The 20,439-nt window shown below is 45.3% G+C and overlaps 1 protein-coding gene across 3 annotated transcripts in view; it reads right to left on the bottom strand.

Moving 5' to 3' along the window:
- The window catches only part of LOC307201760 (sulfotransferase 2B1-like), a 32,303-nt gene extending 13,003 nt beyond the window's left edge, over positions 1 to 19,300 (bottom strand). Inside the window, exon 1 of one of the 3 annotated variants that reach the window (XM_079951167.1) lies at positions 19,039 to 19,300. The gene's annotated coding sequence lies outside the window, so the exon portion shown is untranslated. Of the gene's footprint in view, positions 1 to 9,089; positions 9,453 to 19,038 lie in introns of those variants that run through there. The other 2 variants (XM_079951168.1, XM_079951166.1) reach the window with 2 other exon arrangements.
- Between the last annotated feature and the right edge of the window lie 1,139 nt (positions 19,301 to 20,439).

The following is a 20,439-nucleotide window of genomic DNA, read 5'->3' on the forward strand; positions in this document are numbered from 1 at the left end:
AAATACATCCCCCCAGAAATGAGCCACTTTTCCACATGCCCACCACATATGTTGGTTAGAACCCGACATCTGGAAACCTCTCCAACAGTTTGACGTTTACAGTACAGTGGTACCTCGGGTTACATACGCTTCAGGTGTACAGACTCCGCTAACATAGAAATAGTACCTTGGGTTAAGAACTTTGCTTCAGGATGAGAACAGAAATCATGTGGTGGCAGCACAGCGAGAGCGAGAGGCCCCATTAGCTAAAGTGGTGCTTCAGGTTGAGAACATTTTCAGGTTAAGAACGGGCCTCTGGAATGAATTAAGTTCTTAACCCGAGGTACTAGGAACTAATATCAGCTAGCCATATAGGTTAGCTATACAGTGATACCTCGGGTTAAATACTTACTGGTAATTCGTTCCGGAGGTCCGTACTTAACCTGAAACTGTTCTTAACCTGAAGCACCACTTTAGCTAATGGGGCCTCTCGCTCCCGCTGTGCTGTCACCACATGGTTTCTGTTCTCATCCTGAAGCAAATTTCTTAACCTGAAGCACTATTTCTGGGTTAGCAGAGACTGTAACCTGAAGCGTATGTAACCTGAGGTACCACTGTATGTATAACTAAATAGGTGTGAGGTGCCATTCTTGCACTCTTATGCTATCTCTCTTGCAGAGGCAGAGACCAATTTAAATGGAAATTTCCTCCACTGAGGTCCACACCTCTTCACTGATAGCAATCTGCCAATCAGCTTCCCACATCTGCTTAAACCCTCTCATATCTATTAGGATTAACATACTGTTATGAGTTTGGGGAAAGGTTTAGGCCAAATGCCTGGGCCACCTTGGAAACTCTTGGAAAAGCCAGGCTAGCTTCCTGTTTAGGTGATAGCCTGGGTGATGGGCTATTAAGGGAACAAAGGAAGGGGGCTCTGTGTGAGATAGCCCTCTGTGGGGGGGGGGCTTCCTAAACTCATGGTTAGTTAGAAAGACAAAAGGGCAGAGTGGAGAGTGCAGGGAGATGAGCTAGAAGAAAAGCAGCAAGCTGGGAAAAGAAAGAGGGGGAAGAGATGTTTGAATCCAAAGCTGTGGCTATGGGAGAAGCAAGGCCCTCTTGGGGTGTTAATGCTGTCAACCTCTCCATCATAGGCTCAAGTTGAATATATGTGTAAATAAACCATATGTCCTAAAGACGACACCACAGTCTCTGCTGTGCCTCATTCCAAGGGAATTCCTGGACCCCAGGAATCTCACACTGCTCAGAGATTGGGGTGGGGAAGGGGGAACTCTAGTTTGTTAAGAGTTCCAAGTATTGTTAGGAGACTCCTATTCCCCTCACTGGGCTACAGCTCTCAGGCTGGTTTAATGATCAATCCCTCTTCCCAGGGAATTGTGGGAACTGGAGCTCTGTGAGGGGAATGAGGGTCTCGCAACAATACTCATCACCCTGAGCAGTCAGGAGTGATCCTGCTTTAAATGCAGAACCACTGAAATTAAGAAGCATGACTACGGCTGCATAGATGCTATAGCTTTAAAGCACATTCAAATCACATTCTCCCGCACCCTCAAATAATTCTGGACACAGTAGTTTGTTAAGGGTTGATGGAATTTGCGAGGGGTCAACAACAGTGCCCAGAATTCTTTGAGGGAAAGAATGAGCTTCAAATGTGCTTTAAAGGTATAGTATTTATGCAGCCTAAGCTAGGGCCATTGTTTTCAATAGGTCTACTCTGAGTAAAACCCAGTTGAATACAGTGGTACCTCGGGTTAAGTACTTAATTCGTTCTGGAGGTATGTTCTTAACCTGAAACTGTTCTTAACCTGAAGCACCACTTTAGCTAAAGGGGTCTCCCGCTGCTGCTGCTGCGTCGCCGCTGTGCAATTTCTGTTCTCATCCGGAAGCAAAGTTCTTAACCCGAGGCACTATTTCTGGGTTAGCGGAGTCTGTAACCTGAAACGTATGTAACCTGAAGCGTATGTAACCCGAGGTACCACTGTATCGCCCTTGGTGTGGATGTGATCACAAGATCACACACACACACACTGGCTGCTCCACCTTGTGCTGCTCACTAATCCTGCCTACCCTCAACTTCTTCCCATTCCACCTCACCCAGGCCCCCACTCTCCCTGTTCCCTCATAACTTCTTCAATGCTCCTTTGTGTCTCTCCATCCCTGCTTTATTCAAACCTCTGCTGTTGTTTAACGCCGTCGTCTTAAAACCTGCCTTCTCTTTCACTTCCATCCCCTTTCCTGACTTTATGACAATTCAGGATTGTAACACAGCGCTACAAATGCTCTAGTGGAGACTGCATGATGACGGCCTTATATTTTTATGTGTATAGGAAGATATCTCCTTTATGGTTAAGTTTTACTGTGTCTTCTAAAGACATTTGCAACTGCATTGCACATCTCCCTTTCCACTGCAAGTTCTCCTCAAGTCAAGGGCAGCTCCCCACCCCTCTCATGCATCAGAGGTGTATGGGCATATTGGCAACATCAGGAGTTAATAATACCACAGGGCTCAGAGAAACAAGCCATGCCAGTTGGACCTGACCAGAGGCCTCCTCCCACACTTGACACAATAAATGAAAGGCTCCTCATTGTTTGTAGAACTGGGTTCTGAGGCACATCATGTGCCAAACGAAAATGACTCATGCGTACTTGTGACTATTGAAGTAATCCATCCAGGAGTCCCAAACACCTGCCCACAGGTCTCACTGTGTGATTTACTGATTTAGCTTTGCCATAATTCAGAAGAGAACACCAGCACCGTTAATAGTTGTGCAAAAAAGAAGGGGTTTCGGGTGTGGTTTGAAATGATGCAAGCCCCTCTTCTACTCAATCCCTAAAGGCACAGGAGCCCTTTGTTGCATCAGGCCAGCTGGGCTTGGTTGCTTCCAATGCATCTCTGCTGCTTGTGTGCATGCATGTATCTCTTCTGTTTTCTGTGTGAGACCGGTTGCTTAATGTCTTCAAAAACTGGCTGCAATGGTTTGCTACGTGTGTGTGTGTGTGTGTGTGTGTGTGTGTGTGTGTGTGTGTGTGTGTTAAGAACAATAATTGACAGGGACAGAGTTTCTAAAAGAGATGGTCCTTTATGCATTCTGTTACCGTACCCAGAATCCTGTATGTGCAGGTGTGGATAGAAGAAGAAGTCCCAGCGAAAGAAGAATGGATTTTAAAGTTAATGGACTATGCAGAGATGGCGAAGTTGACAGTAACAATAAAATATCAAAAAGAGGAGAACTTCGTTGAGGAGTGCATTCCCCTTTGGCGCCACCCCCCGCTTCAATTGAAATCGCAAGCAGGATTTGAATAATAGGCAAGGGAAGTAATGATTGTAATATAAGTTATAATACATTTGAAAATAAATGGCAGTTTATCTGCTGAAGTTATGGCAGCAGATAAAGGAATACAAACAGGAACATCATGGGCGTAAGGATGGGAAGCCAAAACCTAAGAAATTATTATACTGAAAGTGAGTTGAATAAATATCAAATGTTGTGTAAAAGACTACAGTAGTACCTCGGGTTAAGTACTCAATTCGTTCTGAATGTCCGTACTTAACCTGAAACTGTTCTTAACCTGAGGTACCACTTTAGCTAATGGGGCCTCCTGCTGCCGCTACGCTGCCAGAGCATGATTTCTGTTCTCATCCTGAAGCAAAGTTCTTAACCTGAAGCACAATTTCTGGGTTAGCGGAGTCTGTAACCTGAAGCATATGTAACCTGAAGCGTATGTAACCTGAGGTACCACTGTAATATTATTCATTATATGTCAACCCCACTCTTCCTCCAAAGGAGCTCAAGGTAGCATCCAAAGGGATCTCTCTCTCTCTCTGCCTCTGGTGTTACCTTCAGAACAACCCTGAAGGGCAGGTTAGGCTGTGAGACACAACAACCAAGTTATTGGCTGACTCTTATCTTGGGGTAACATTTGTCTGCATAAACAAGTTCTTTTTATTTTTTATTATTATTATTAAAAATGAATAATACACATCAGACAAAGGGCATTTCGTTATTTAAAGTAAACAAAACTTGTGGAAATTAAATAAATGCATTTGCTACATTTAACCCCATACAGAAGGTTGGGGGGGGGGTAGTTCAAGAGGCTACATCCACATCCATACATTTAAAGCCCATTTATACCACTTTAATATTCATGGCTTCCTCCAAAGAACCCTTAGAACTGTAGTCGTAGGTGCTGAGCTACAACTTTCAGCATGTTTAATAAACAGTTCCCAGAATTCTCCATGTGGTGTAAGAGTGCTTTCAATACATGGTGTGGATATGACCGGTCTAGGTCCATCTAGCTGTATGTGATGAGCCTTGAGGAGTTTGCAGGCTGGGCATGAAGCATTAGCCATGCCCTGTTTCCACACTTAGAAATGTTTTTGTCCCCACAGGAAGCCTTGGAGGTGACCTAGTGAGTTTCGTGGTTGAGCGAGGAATTGGAACTGGAGTGGTCCCAATCCTAGTCTGACACACTGAGTGTTACACCACAGTAGTAGCTCATCAGCTAAGGACCAACAGACAAGAGAGTTGACACCATTCTCTGCTCCAGCATTGCCTTCTTCCAATCTGTCTCTAGTTGGATTAATTTTGTTGGGTTGTTGCACCAGATGCAATTGGATCATTCATTGATTCCCAACAAAAGCCACTTGCCCAGAAAGGGAGGTTGCTATTACCGGTATATCTCTGTATGAGTCACTGTTCCGATCTTGCCTTCTTCCACACCCAGGACAGTAATTCACATAGAAACACAGAGCTCCTCTCAGGACAGGTAATTTGTATTCTTTTGCCTTCGATGGATGTAAGGGGTATGTGTGCCCTTAATTTTAATTCAAAAGTATTCTTCGCTAAATGATGTTTGGGAAACACTTGTTTCCCAAATAGTGGTGGTGGTGGCAGTGGTGATTATGATGATGATTTAAAGGCAACTAATCCATCTGCACATTTGGGTGAGGAGCAATTTTCTTTTGCTACAGATTTGGGGATTTGCAGAAAGTTCTAGGTCTGCAGGGTAGAGAGGGGAAGGGAGACTTTTCCGCACAAAGCCATCTACTTCTCCAATTATAAACCACTGCACATCTAAAGCAACCAGGTAACTTGGTCTCCCTGAACGCTGCTCCCTGGAGAAATTAGGAGCTAACCTACAGTAGTCAAAATAAACACAAGAGCTCTATTTTTGTCTTTGCCGGCTCCAGAGCACAGCTCTCAAACTTGCTTGAGGAAAAAAGATAATTAAACTCAAGGAGACTGCAAGATGCCTAGATATGCTAGCTTCTTCTCCTAGCCCCAGGGACTGGACAGTTACACAGGTAACGGTTGGCCCTTTTCAATAGTCTGGAGTCTGAACCCAGTGGTACACAAACACCCCTTGCTCAAAGCAGACCAGGCGCCCATTGCACAGATGCCACACTGAGGTGTCCAAGGCAGCGTACCAAATAAATAGCACAGGCAATGTTTTGGAAGAAAGTAGGTGAAAAGTTCCACCCAATGTGATGACAGGGTCCCAGTTAATCTGTATGGGTGTGGAAGGGACGCCTCATTTGTTCACAATTGAGAGGACAGTGTGTCAATTTCCTGAACTAATTGTTCAGTTGTCCTTATTGACATCCCTCTTCATCAACCCAGCAGGTGTGCATTAAGCCAGAGGTGGCCCTCCAGATGTTGATGGACTTCCAGCACCCCAGCCAATGTTGCCAATACAGTGGTACTTTGGGTTACATACGCTTCAGGTTCCAGACGCTTCAGGTTACACACTCCGCTAACCCAGAAATAGTACCTCGGGTTAAGAACTTTGTGGCAGCAGCGGGAGGCCCCATTAGCTAAAGTGGTGCTTCAGGTTAAGAACAGTTTCAGGTTAAGAATGGACCTCCGGAATGAATTAAGTACTTAACCCGAGGTACCACTGTAGCCAGGAAGAGTGAAAGCTGCAGTCCTGCCCCATCCGGAAGGTCACAGATAGGAATGGAGGAAGCTCCTGTTAAGGAAAATTCTGGGGTGAGAGACTACCCAACAGCCCAGCTCGTCAGGGCAAAGCCCACGGGTCTATACGGTCAGGTAAAGGTAAAGGTAAAGGTACCCCTGCCCGTACGGGCCAGTCTTGACAGACTCTGGGGTTGTGCGCCCATCTCACTTAAGAGGCCAGGGGCCAGCGCTGTCCGGAGACACTTCCGGGTCACATGGCCAGCGTGACATCGCTGCTCTGGCCAGAGCCAGAGCCAGAGCCAGAGCCGCACACGGAAACGCCGTTTGCCTTCCCGCTGGTAAGCGGTCCCTATTTATCTACTTGCACCCGGAGGTGCTTTCGAACTGCTAGGTTGGCAGGCGCTGGGACCGAGCAGCGGGAGCGCACCCCGCCGCAGGGATTCGAACCGCCGACCTTTCGATCGGCAAGCCCTAGGCGCTGAGGCTTTAACCCACAGCGCCACCTGCGTCCCTATACGGTCAGAAAGGAAGCCAAATATAAGAGCAAAACAGTGGTCAGTATATTGTTGCGCGACATGTCCCCACAAGAGTAAGAACCCCGAGCGTGGGGTGACAACCTATTTTAGAACTTCCCTCTTTCCCCCAGAATACACTTTGAGCAGCATCATTGATGCATCATCACTACATCACTAGCATGTCACAAATGGGGAGGGGTATTCATGGGTTACACAAGTTCAACATTAGGGCACTTTCTGAAGAAGGGTGCATGCCCACAAAAGCTCATACCAATAACAAATGTAGTTGGTCTCTAAGGTGCTACTGGAAGGATCTTTTTTTATTTTGTTTCAATTAGGTCACTTTATCAGAAACCTTTCCCAACACCTCTTAAGGGTGGGGTGCCCTGTATGTGCTCTCACACTTGGGGAATTATGGCAGGATGCCCTGTTCCTGCTGCCTACTTGACTTCCTGCTTCTGGGTTCATGGAGGGAGGTGGAGCCTAAATTCTTCGAGGGTTAAAATGGCCTTGGAATGAGGAGAGTCGGTTACAGTATGGATTTTCTACGAATTCATAATGCTAGGTATCCTCCCTGAGCTGTCAAGTCAAAAGGACACATTCAGGCATGATAATTAGTAACATTGTACAGTGGTACCTTAGGTTAAGAACTTAATTTGTTTTGGAGGTCCGTTCTTAACCTGAAACTGTTCTTAACCTGTGGTACCATTTTAGCTAATGGGGCCGCCGCGCCTCTGCCACTGTGCAATTTCTGTTCTCATCCTGAGGTAAAGTTCTTAACCTGAGGTACTATTTCTGGGTTAGCGGAGTCTGTAACCTGAAGCGTCTGTAACCCGAGGTACCACTGTAATAACTATAAAGATGTGGCCCCCCCCATCATTTCCGTAACACTCCCTTACGCTGAGTCAGGCCATCGGCCCAACCAGTCCAGCGTCCTGTTCTCACAGTGGCCAACCAAATGCCTGTGTGAAACCTGTGAGCAGAAGCAGAGGCCAAGAGCAGTCTCGCCTCCTGTGGTTTCTCACAACTGGTGTTCAGAAGCATTTACTGCCTCTGACCACAGAGGCAGGGCATCGGCCTCATGGCTAGTAGTCACTGGCAGCCCACTCCTCCCTTGCCTAATCTTCTTATAAAGCTGTCACTTCCTTCTGTGGGAGCAAGTTCCATAGTTTAAGGATGTGCTGTGTGAAGGGCTTCCTTTTATCACTCCTTGGATGTTCACAAGCTCAATTGTCATGAGAGAGGGAGGAAAACATTTCTCTATCCGCTTCCTCCATGCCATGCAAAATTTCGCAACCTTCTGAGGTGGCACCTCTTACTCTCCTTTTCTCAGCCTAAACGAAAGTCTGCAAACACTGCAAACCTTTCTTCACAGGGGAGCCGCTCCACCCTCTCCTTCATTTTGGCTGCCGTTTTTCTGAACCTTTCCCAACTCTACAATATCCTCTCTGAGGTGAGGCAACCAGAACTGTATTCCAAATATGGTCATGCCACAGATTTGTATTTGAAATTTCTGCCCTTTTCTCACCTGCCTTTCCATCTCATTCCCCCCCCCCCCACACACACATACTTGTTTTTCTTTCCTCCATCTTCTTGTACACAGTGGTACCTCAGGTTACATACGCTTCAGGTTACAGACTCCACTAACCCAGAAATAGTACCTCGGGTTAAGAACTTTGCTTCACGATGAGAACAGAAATCGTGCAGCAGTGGTGCAGCGGCAGCAAGAGGTCCCATTAGCTAAAGTGGTGCTTCAGGTTAAGAACAGTTTCAGGTTAAGAACGGACCTCCAGAACGAATTAAGTTCTTAACCTGAGGTACTACTGTATTTTCTTCTTCTATTTCTTCTCTACCCACACCTGCTTTTCTCTCTCTCTCCTTTCCCCACGTTCCTTGTTCCCCCTTTTAGGGTTTTTTTAGTGCTACTGCCCCCCCCCCTAAATCCTACCTGTTTCTCTAAGGAGCTCAAGGTGGCATACCTGGTTCTCCTCCTCCGTATTTAATCCCCACAACAACCCTGTGAGGCAGTGACTGGACCAAGGTCACCCAGCAAACTTCATGACGGAATAGGGAGGTGAACCCTGGCCACCCAGCTCCTAGTTTACCAAAGGTGCGCTAAGAGGAAGGCATGCTTAGCAAACCCTCACCATGATCAACCGCCACCCAGAAACCTATCTCCCTACTGTGGAAGGATGTGTGGATCCAGAATTGGCCTCCACAGTCACTTACGGACTCACTGTTAAAACCATGTTCATGTTCACTCAGCTACAAGAAGACGTAGTCCAACACTCTAGCCACTGCACCCCATTGTTTCTCATCGTTCCTTCACACATTCTTGTCTTCTTCCCCTTCATGCCTCCCCCCATCTTACTTCCTTTCCCCTCCTGCTTGACACTCTTCCAGTCTGCAAACATACAAACTCACATATTACCTTGCAAACTTCATACCTATACTGTATCTATACTAACCAGCAAGAGATGAACAGGAGCAAGACAGGGCAGGCATACCACAAAGGGCAACCCCGGGGCAGGTGCCTGCTGCTTGCTTACACCTGCCCTTCCCTCTCTTGTGCATATCCTAATTTCTGCAGAAATCTCTGCACATCCTCTCCCCATCCTTGTTTTATCCAACCTTCTCCCACTTCCTTAAGATTACGCACCTTCCCAATCTCTCCTATCTCTGCTTCTTCGCTTCTCTGCTTCTTCCCAGGAGCCGCAGGGTTAAGCAGCAGGGCCTCTCCTTTTGCTTTTATTCTCCTCCTCAAGCACTGGCAAACCTTCCCTCCCTCATGGTTGCGCAGGCTTCTGTGTCACCTCTTCTCTCCGCTCACCTGGACTGCGGACAACTGTTCCTGCAGTTGATCCCCAGGGTTGTCACGATTACAGGGTTGTCCCTAAGGGGTTGTGGTCGGCTGACTCACTTCAAAGGGTGTTGCAAAATGTGAGGCAGGGTTGGGCATCTCAGCATCTTGTTGAGAGATCAGAAAACTACCCACGCCAGAGACGGCACACGGGAGATCTCCCTGTGTTTCCACACTCCAGAATCCAGCCGTGGGGAGACTGAATAGGAGTCATTTTTATTTATTTATTTGTAAGGCAGAGAAGCGAAGCTCCCATTTGTGAAATAAGAAGAGGCTGAGCTCTTTCTTCCGGGATTAATTGTGCAGAGCTCCTAATTATGCTGGGCCTGTGCCAAATTCTCTTCCTTTCTTTGAATAAATATATTAGAGAGGGGAATGGATTTTGGCTCCTGGTCCCTTCCACTGGGATTAATCTGGAGCCACGCTTGATTGCAATGTGTTGCAATATCAGTTTCTTCTTTTCGCAGAAGGAAATAAATTGTAAGAAATCCTGATTGCAAATGGGTTCACTGCCATATTCTTTTTTTAGTGACATCAAGGGTATATAACCGTGAATTGAAGTGTTCGAACTGCCATTATTATCACAAACCCAGAGGAATTGATACCTTACACTTTTGGTGCATTTGCTGGACTGCAAATCAGCTATCAAAAATTAGAAATGTTATGTATAAATGTCTCATGCCCACCAGCTATAGGCTTAAAAGTTCGTCCAACATCTTTAAAATATTTAGGAAAATTAATTCCCCCCCAAATCTTGAATTGGCTTATCACAATAAAGTATTAACCCCGTATCAAAACTGTAAAACAAACACTGATAAACTGGGACAAATTGAAACTTCCATGGCTCAGGAAAAAAATGCTGCAACAAGAATCATAATTCCCCCAAAACGATTACAAAATTTTGAAGTCATTCCAGCCATGATATCAGCCTAGCAAACCTAGCAAAAGTTAATGATCACATTTATCCATTGAGGTGGGGAGAAAGCCAGAATCAGGCTTTCCACGTTATAGAGTGAAACATCATAAGGGGCTCTGAGTATCCCAAATATTACATATTGCCATGATGTAGCACACACTAAGAATCTAATTGCCATTGCTCAAGGCAATAAAGCTTAGATATGGATAAAAATTGAACACTCGCCAGAGTGGAGCCATAAAATGGGAAAGTATCACATTTCTGGTGCGTAATCCAAAGACAAATGAAAAATTAGATAATCCCTGCCTATTGGCAATTGAAAAAATATGGAAAAGATGGTATAAAAAATTACATGCACACAAACCCATTTCCCTGCTAATTCCTTTCTTATATCATCCCCATTTTTTATAACCAAGACAATTGTTGACAATTTAAACAATGGGAAACAATTAGTTTTAACATAATTTTTGGATCATATGGAAATATCACACTTGTAAAAGATTTGTTTAAAAAACAAACTTAAGAGGAATATCTCATATATGGATCCAAACACAGCAAGTCCTTCACTTCATCCCAGAGGCCAACATATAAGCCACATAGAATTTAACTAATTGCAACAAAGGATATCAAATGATAAATGTTTATTGTCAGAGGTGTGTAAGAGAAACTCTGGCAATCTACTCATAGTTCAAAGCTGTGTCCCACTCCCGTTTATTCCACATCCAATACACTCCCACCACTGATTTTGGAAGTGGTATACACAAGGTTTGATCTGAACCAGCTTTGATCCGAATTCAGAAAAAGAGCAGGCTAGCTGCATTTTAAGCTGTTAAGATGTACACAGCCAAACTCCATTCTGATTTTGGCGTCACCCCCTCCACCCATGTGTCTCACATAGTTTGATTTCAAACCGGATGGTGAAATTTGCTGGTTGATAAGCGGGTGGACACCACCCTCCTGACAATTTTGACCCACAGCAGGCGAGGGAGATAATAATCTGGCCGCCTGGCCTGATCCAGTTTCTACCTCAGGTTTAGATCATAGCTCATATAATACTCATATCCTTTCGGCATCATTTCCTCAGGTGGGGCAATGGATCAGCGCATCTGGCTGTTAATCAGTAGGTTGGTTGTTCAAGGCCACCCTTTGGTTCCTTGAAGAAATGTGTACCTGGGATTCCAGGATTTGGGTGCCTCCAGCACACAGGAAACATAGTGGCCCAGCTGACAAAGGAAGTCCGTGTATGTGCTGAAAGGCACCCAAAGATTCCTAGCCCCTATCATGGAACTATGCTCTACATTGCATAAACTGGTCAAATCTCTGGGGAAAATAAAAAAATGTAACATTCAGAAGCCAGCGGGATAAACCTTCTGTTTCCTAAGACATTCTGCTGCAAACCTCAATTCTGTAATGAAAGACGGTCAAAAGTGGAGCTGCCAGGGGTGCAAAATTTATGAGCAATAATTTATTGGCAATTCTGGGTAGCCATTTGGACTCATAAAAACCCTGTAGTGTAGTCCAATGCTGTGATACACAGGGTTTGGTTTGGTTTGGTTTGGTTTTGGTTTGGTTTGGTTTGGTTTTTAAGGGAAATGCAGTTGAGGGGAAGACATTTTGATGGTAGTATTGGCACTAGGAAGGGGTAGTAGTGGCATTGGGAAGGGATTGACTAGCTATTTCCCACCCCCCTTGGGGGGGAAACAACTGGTGTTGGTGGATGTTTGCTGCAGGTACAAACAAACACTTATATCAATACTGTATATTCATGTCTAGGCCTGGTGCCAATGGTCAGCCAGGTCAGGTTCTGGCTGAGAGTCCCAGGGACTCAGAAGGGCTCCTCACTGCCCCAGTGTGGCTCACTGCCCTCTTGCCAGGCCCCCAGACAGCTGTCTGAGCAGTAGGTGGGTGGTGGTGCCGCTTTGGGGTGGGAGCCAAGCTTGGTTTCATTCACAGAATCCACCCACCCATTTAATTCACCCAGAATGCAATGCCCTGGCTGACATTTATAAAGATGTGTGCTGTGCAGCTATAGAAAACTACCGCTTTCATTAGGTCTATAGGTTGGTGTTATGCACTGAAGTTCTCACCCTGAACGAGCAGGGGGATACTGTAGATAGTTTTCACTCATATGCAAATAAGGAATTGAAAGTGACGTTCAGTGATTGGATAGTTACAGAAAGTTGTTACTGTTGCTTTGTAGTTGAGCTCTATATAAGCAGGTTGGCTGTACCCTTCAGCCCAGTTCTGTTCTGGGCCTGTGAATAAACAAGAGCTGTTTGAAGAATCGCTGTGTCGTCTGATACGTTCACCCACAACTTAACAGTTGGGGCACTGGATTTGTTTAAATTAAGATGGCGAGCAGCCGTGGCAGCTGGGAATTGAGCTTTGGCTCTCATTCAAAAGCAGCACCACGAAAACACTGCAGGGCACCAGTGAGTGGTGTTGCTGCCACTACTGAGGCCTTGGTGGCTGTGGCAAAAGGGGAAAAAATGCTCTGTGACTGGGTGGCAACATGCTGAGAGGCCCATGAAATCTGATGCCAACCCAGTCTCTCCAATGCTCACATCATTTCCCCTCAGAAATGAAAGTGTGGCTGTTTGACCTGCGTTGCTAATGTTGCCGGTAATTATGAGCTATAAATTAATAACTACAACAAATGCTCTGTGAGAAATGAGGATGTTGCTTTTTCACATACAAATGTAACAGGTAAACAAACAAATGTATGCAGTCCGGACAGCTTAAGAGATATTTAGAGCTTGTGGTCAGGATGTGGTTGTAATAAGTAGACAAGTGCCAGCAGTCCAGATCAACTCCTACATGTTAACTAGAGATGTTAGAACTTGTGATCAGAAGGCGGTATTTTTGCTTGGCTTAGCAAGTAATTGCATAGGAACATAGACCAAATAAGGGGAATAATAAAGAAATGTAGAGGGTGAATCAGAGTGAACAGAGGTGGGAATGTTGGTAGGATAATTAGGTGGTTGTGATAGGCTGTAAACTTTGTAGTACCCAGCCAATGGGGAGACGGGGGGGGGGACGGGGGACCTGTGCTTCTGGTACAGTGGTACCTCGGGTTAAGAACTTAATTTGTTCTGGAGGTCCGTTCTTAACCTGAAACTGTTCTTAACCTGAAGCACCACTTTAGCTAATGGGGCCTCCCGCTGCCAGCACGTGATTTCTGTTCTCATCCTGAAGCAAAGTTTTTAACCCGAGGTACTATTTCTGGGTTAGCGGAGTCTGTAACCTGAAGTGTCTGTAACCCGAGGTACCACTGTACTGTATAGGGAATATAAGCTTATGCTTTGACAAAGCTGGGGTTTGCCTACTTTGGATACCCACTCTTGCAAGAACATATTGTATTCAATAAACTCTTAGCTGCTTCACCAATTTTGTTCAGATTGTATTTTAAGGAGTGGGATTAAGGGTCTTAGGACCCACATCTTACATGCCTCTAGAATATATCACTTGCTTTTAAAAAAACAAACAACAACAATGAATTGATCTTGAATTTATCTCAGGCATGAGCCTTTGAACCACGGTTGCAGTTAATCTCTTTTGACTGCCTCTGCCTCCCTTACTTCTCAAATACCAGGCCTGATCTTGCACTGAACAGCTGCTGCCACCCAGTGTAGACAATATTAAATTAAATGGAGTAATGTTCCTATTTATTGTGAGGCACAAAGCAGGCATGAAGGAAAACATGGTCATTTCTCATAACAGCCATGGTGGAATCTTTCCTCTGGCATCCTCAGTGCAACCTGAAACCTGCTTTATGCCTAAGGCTGTGTACATCCTATACCTTTAAAGCACATTTGAAGAAGATGCCTTCCTTCAAAGAATTCTGGGCACTGTAGTTTAGCCCCCGTCAGAGAGTTACAATTCCTAGCATCCCTTAAGAAACTACAGTGCCCAGAATTATTTGAGGGGAAAGAATGTGCTTTAAAGTATCCACACGGAGACTTTTTCTGCACGATGAAGTGGGCTCTCTAGGTCCCCAAAGTTTCTTCTGCTATGGACCACTTGAAAATTGCTGAGGATCTTGGCAAACCATGGTTTTTCTGCCTGTTGTAGCAATTGCAATGTGCTGTGCTAGATGCTGTGTGACTTCTAAAGGCTTTTTGTTTCATATGCTCTGTATTTTATTACATTCCAAAGACTTCAAATTGTAATGCAATAAAACCCATGAAATAAAAGAAGCCGTTAAAATGCAATTAAAAATAAATATGAATATTTAATGTGATGGATGTGCCGTCTCCCATCTTCGACCAAGAATCCACAGACACACTGCGAACCACCTGAACGAAGCACGGATCAGTCTGGGAAGCCCAGCTGCTGTCCATGAAAGAATGAACCATAATAAACGTGTTCGTCTTTTTAGGCGTCTCAACGAGATGCTTTGTTGTTTTTGCTTCAACAGGCAAACTTGGCACTCTCTCTCTGATAGCAGATCTCTTCAGGATTCCTCTGAGGAGAGATCCCAGCTAGTTTTGATCTGTAATGCTCAAAGGCTGCATCTGCATTGCGTGGCGAGTTCCCGCCCCCCACCAGGATAAATAAAGACATGAGACACCATAATGTAAGGTTAATTGGGCGAATTAGGCCACAACTTGTGGCCACAACGTGAGGGCGAGCCGGCGAAAAGAGGGCGAGCCCCCTCCGCGCCGGCCCTAAATAGGGCAAACCACGCCCCCCCAGCCAACCAGCTGATTGGCTGGCTGGGGGGGCAGGCCCGGCAAGGATTCCCCTGCTCTCGCGGGGGCTGGAGCCAGCCCCCGCTCACGTGGGGTGGGCGTGATGCCCGCAACCCCACCTCCTGGGGCAGGCCCGGAAGTGGCTTTACAAATCAAGCTCTATCTCCCCCCCCCCAGCCCCCTCTATTTAGGAGGCCTGCAAAAGAGGATACTGACAGACATTATCCGACCAACATCTACCACATGCTGTTTGTCTGTTGTGCAAAGTAACACTTTTATAATACCTCTCTGTCTGTTCCTTGGCAAGCTCCAAATAATGATAATATATGAACAATGTCTACATACTACCTTTCAGTAGGATGACCTCGTTTGTTAAAAAAATATAAAAGTTTAAAACCACAGTGCGGCAAAAAGTATTTAAAAAAACAGTATTGAAAGGAATATATATTTAACATTTAAAAGCTGGTGACAATGAAAACAGTGTCCGAAAACTCAGAGGAATAATCACATTTTCACCTGTGCTGGAAAAGAGAGGGAAGAGAATTCCACAGCTCAAGGGGCGCCACACACAAAAAATCCTTGTGGACCTCAATCTAACGTTTGAAAGGGATGATAACTGGAACAAGTAAGATGTACCCTACAAATACCCAGACCTTGTATGAAAGGTTTCTATCTGCCCTATTATCTCTCTCTTAGGAAAATCTCATGGTGTCCTCCTACAAAATTATTCCCTCCATTTCTAAGTTCAGAGGCCAAGTGTGGATTTTTACGTTGCCAAAATGGCCCTATCCGCTCTCTAAAGCAGAAATGGGGAATCTTTGGGCTGAACTCTAGCTTCCATTCATGCTAGCAAGCCCAGTCCATGGCAAGGGATGATGGGAGTTGTAGCTCAGCCACATCTGGAGAGCCACATGTTCTCTCACACCTGCCTTATAAGAAGGGATCAAGCAGGCGTTTTGGGGGGAGGGGGTGTGCGATGGCCCTAAAGCGGAAGTGGTAGGTGGGAAACCTCCAAAACAGTCCAAGGAGGACTGAGCATGCTGATGACCACTGAGCGCCGACTGACCCTTGAGATGGGACTTCCGGGTTGCCGCCATCGCCGAATGGCGGACTCCCTCCGAGCTTCGGAGGGAGCCTGCTCGGCAGGGGCTGGGTTCTACTGCGCCAGCGACGCGGGGACCCTCAAAAACCATGGGCGCTGAAACCCATGGGCATAGTGACTCGGCGGGCACCGTTTGCGCCCCCCCGACCCGCGAAGGAGCCTTTTTAAAGGCTGCGGAGCGGGTGACAGGGGGGTGGTGGTGCTGTGAGTCCTCCGCTTCCCCTGCCGAGCGAAGCCGCATGCCATTCGACGGAGAGCGCTGACTTCTTCCATTGAAAATTTGGTCTTTAAAAGAATAACCCGTGAGTAATTGGAACTTGGATTAAAAAAGGGGAAAAATTCTATTTAAATTCGGAGCGAGCGGGGGAGGTGCAAAAAGGAAGTCAGCCTCCCCCCTGTTGTAGAGGAGCTAAAGCAAAGGATTTGACAACTAAGATCGAGTGTAACCTTTTTTTGATAAAGTTATTAACTTCGCGATGGAAAATTATAAGACTGGGCTGGAGGAGAAAAGTGGAATGTGAATTAAAATGCAACCCCCCCCCCCGGAAACCCCGGGAGCGATCTGAAAGAGTGCCGGGAGAGGAGAAATAGAGGTTTTGACAGCTGTCAAAGGAGCTGTCAAAGCGGAAGAACAAAAAGAGAACTTTGTTACGAGGACTTTGCTGTTCACATTTGTTACAAATTGGATATAAATTGTTTAAAACAAGGAATAATAAGTTACTTTGACTGTTGGGTATGATCGGGAAGGAAACTGAGTTACTATAATCCCTCTAGAGGAGCTGTGGGACACTACAAGTATTGTTGGCATCGAATTTGAATAGGACTTTTTATCGCCTGGGAAACTGCAGAAATGGAACACTATTTTGTCTACAGAGGTCTACACACTAAAGGAGACAATAGATTTATCTATTGAAGAATGGAAGGGACTTGACGTAATGTTTTGTTCCTGAATAGGAATTAGAAGCTTTTTGGAATTAGAACATTTGTGCAGGAGAGCAGGGGGAAAAAAAAAAGAGGAGGAGGAGAGAGAACAACAAGAACAATAAGAATAACAAGAACTGGACAAAGTTGGAAGATAGACTCCTTCCAAGATTGGACATGTGAAACCAAAGATGACCAAAAGATGGCAAAGACTAATAAAAAGATGGCAAAGCGGACTGGTGAAGGACTGTGGTTTAGATGTGGGAGCTCCAGGATGACAGTAGACATTGATGGACATTGGGAACGCAACCGGGAAAGGGGGGAGGGAAATTTGGAATCCAAAGGGTGTTAAATTACATTTTATTCTTTTTTTTATCTTTCTGTTTATCTTAATCTGTATTGCATATTAAAGACGGGAACTCGTGGAAGGGAACAGGTCGATTTTAGGGGATGGGAAAATATTTTTTTTTAATTGGGCCAATGATAATAATTTTTAAATTTGGGGTAAGAATTTGTTGAATCTATTTGAAAGAATTGGAATACAAGAGGGGGAGGGGAGGGGAAGTCCTGGAAAGATGCCAATGAAAATAAGGTTTTAAATTTGGATGTTTTTCTTTTTCTGTTATATTTGAAAATCTTTAATAAATATTATTTAAAAAAAAAAGAGATGGAGATGGGAAAACCAGATGGGAGAGGGAAAATAATGAAGCCCATTGCAGGGAAGCTGTGAGGCTTTTAATGCAACCCTCTGCGTCTTTACTCAGAACTAGGCCTCACAGGGCTCAGTGGGGTTTACTCGCCTTTCACCCTCTGGAAGTCATTGGACCACAACTCCCATCAGTCTCAGCTGATGGGAGCTGTAGTGCAACATTGCATTGCAGGGGGTGGGACTAGATGATCCCTAGAGGACCCTTCCATTTCTACAATTCTATGATTCTTTCTGAACAGCAGCAGGTTGGCAAAGGCTGCTCTAGTAAATGTGTACACACCATACATTTAAAGCACAGAGCTACAATTCCCAGCCCTTTAACAAACTACAGTTCCCAGGATTCCTTGGGGGAAGTCATGTGCTTTAAATGTATAGCATGTTACGAAGACTAGATGTGGCACTAAATGTGCGGCTTGCTTTCTGCTCCTGGGGACAGATGGGACTTATTAGGGCACTGGGGCACATACTGAGGGTGGTTTAACTCCATGACAGTCCCAGTGAAAATCAAGTTCCCCATACTTACAATTATTCTGTTGTTGTTTTTATTATTGTTTTAAAAAGGGCACAGCAACAAGTGCATTGTCTAGTCCGGTCCGAAGATGCTGTGAGGGGCAATTCTTTGGAGGAAATGTGTAATAGAGATAAAATGCACACAACAACAACAACAAAAGCCAGAAAGGGAAGGAGACACGCCCCGCTGAGCTCGCAGGCAAAATCTGTATTGCCAGAGCAGAGGGAGAACAAGAAAAAAGAAGTGACTGTACAAATGTCCTTCAATACAAATTTTTGAGTTTTTTTATCTATCTTTTCAGATGGGGAACTAGCAAGCAGGATTGAGGAGACCTAGGATTCTGGAGTACTGATTTAGGGTGGCAGCCTGAGACCAAATAAGGTGGGTGTTTTTTCGAGAAGTCAACATCAGATTCAGTTCTCAAATCCATCTTTGATGACTCTCCATTGCTATGTGACACACTCTGGATTACACCTGGCCAAAGATAAACCTTCTTCTGGTTTCAATGCCACCCTCAGATCGCCAATAACATTCATTCCATTCCAATGCTACCGTTCTATGATTCTATGAGGTACAGTGGTACCTCAGGTTACATACGCTTCAGGTTACAGACTCTGCTAACCCAGAAATAGTGCTTCAGGTTAAGAACTTTGCTTCAGGGAAAGAACAGAATTTGTTCTCTGGCGGCGCGGCGGCGGCAGGAGTCCCTATTAGCTAAAGTGGTGCTTCATGTTAAGAACAGTTTCAGGTTAAGAACGGACCTCTGGAACGAATTAAGTACTTAACCCGAGGTACCACTGTATAATATAGATGGTTGAATCTGGAACTGTCACAAGGAGTGAACACTGTGAACAGTGTGGTTTTTTTTTTTTAAAGAGTGCCTTATTCTAAGACTTACCTTTAATTCAGCAAGCAGATCCTACTGCGCCTGCCCTTTTAGCATCATTATTTCACTGCTCCTTAGTTCTCGAAACGTGTACCTGGGGCTTCAAGTCTTGAGCCCTCTCTTCAAGTGGAAATAAAACTGTCTGCCAGATGGTGAAAAAAGTCAAGAGGATCAGAGTATGTGCTGAAAGGCACCCCGAAATTCCTAGCCTCCTCACAGGACCAGAATTTTCATTTATTCCAGCCTCTCTGCAGAGGACTAGTAGGTCTGTCTCCAGGCAAAAGAATAATAGATGGACACAAATTCAACATACAAAAATGGCAACATTTCAGAAGCCAGTGGGAGAACATTTCGCTCTCCAAGGACATTCTGCTGCAGACTAGAATGTTGCCATTCTTCAACAAAGGAACTTTAAAAGATGTCAAGAGAGTGAAATGGTTGAACAAGAATTTATAATGTCTTTGGATTCCTATTCATTTAGGACTCAGCTGAGACCAAGTTTGTGTTTTCCGCCCTCCCTTTCCAGGTGTTAAATTAGCATAGCAAAGTTAGAAAGGTTGTGTTGCCATCAATTAGCACTGCTGTGAATTAATAACAGAGTTTTGCCACGTCTGCATCTGAACTTTATGCATAAATAGCACTGACAGCATCACTCCTGGGCACAGTTTATTTCTCTTGGCATGATGTTCCTCTTGAGTGTCACGGGGTGCAACTCTTGCAGGGTACCCCAGGCTCCTGGCCAGTGGCAGAGGGAAGAGTTTGCCTCCCTTCAGCTCTGGGCTAGAAGCAGTTGGAGCTAGATGCTCTTTCCAGAATGGTGAAGGAAAGCCCCTGCAGCTGCTCCTTCTCTGAAAAACGCAGTCAGGCAACTATCCTTATCTGAGAAGAGGAGTTCATCAAAAAGTCGTGTGCGCACGACCCCAGGGCTTCCTCCTGTGCGTTACATGCATGGTGTGCATGCAGCTGTAGTCCAAACCATCTCAAAAGGTTAGCAAAGGCTGTGTTAGGGGGTTCACCCACTGCCCAAATGATCAAGCAGCTCCTGCTCCCTGATTAAGGAAATACCTGTTTGTGCTTTTTCCAGAGAAGCAGCCATGCTAGTTGCATCAAAAAGAACCAAGTCTTGTGGCACTTAAAGGCTAATCAATCTTATTGTGGCCTAAGCTTTTAGGAGGGACGTGGGTGGTGCTGTGGTCTAAACCACTGAGTCTCTTGGGCTTGCCGATCAGAAGATCGGTGGTTCGAATCCCCGTGACGGGGTGAGCACCCGTTGCTCAGTCCCAGCTCCTGCCAGTTCGAAAGCAGTTCAAAAGCACACCAGTGCAAGTAGATAAATAGGTACCACTGCGGCGGGAAGGTGAATGGCATTTTCATGAGCTGCTCTGGTTTCGGTGTTCCATTGTGCCAGAAGCG

The sequence above is a fragment of the Podarcis cretensis genome (genome assembly GCF_951804945.1).
Source record: "Podarcis cretensis genome assembly, chromosome: 13".
In the NCBI taxonomy this organism is placed as follows: domain Eukaryota; kingdom Metazoa; phylum Chordata; class Lepidosauria; order Squamata; family Lacertidae; genus Podarcis; species Podarcis cretensis.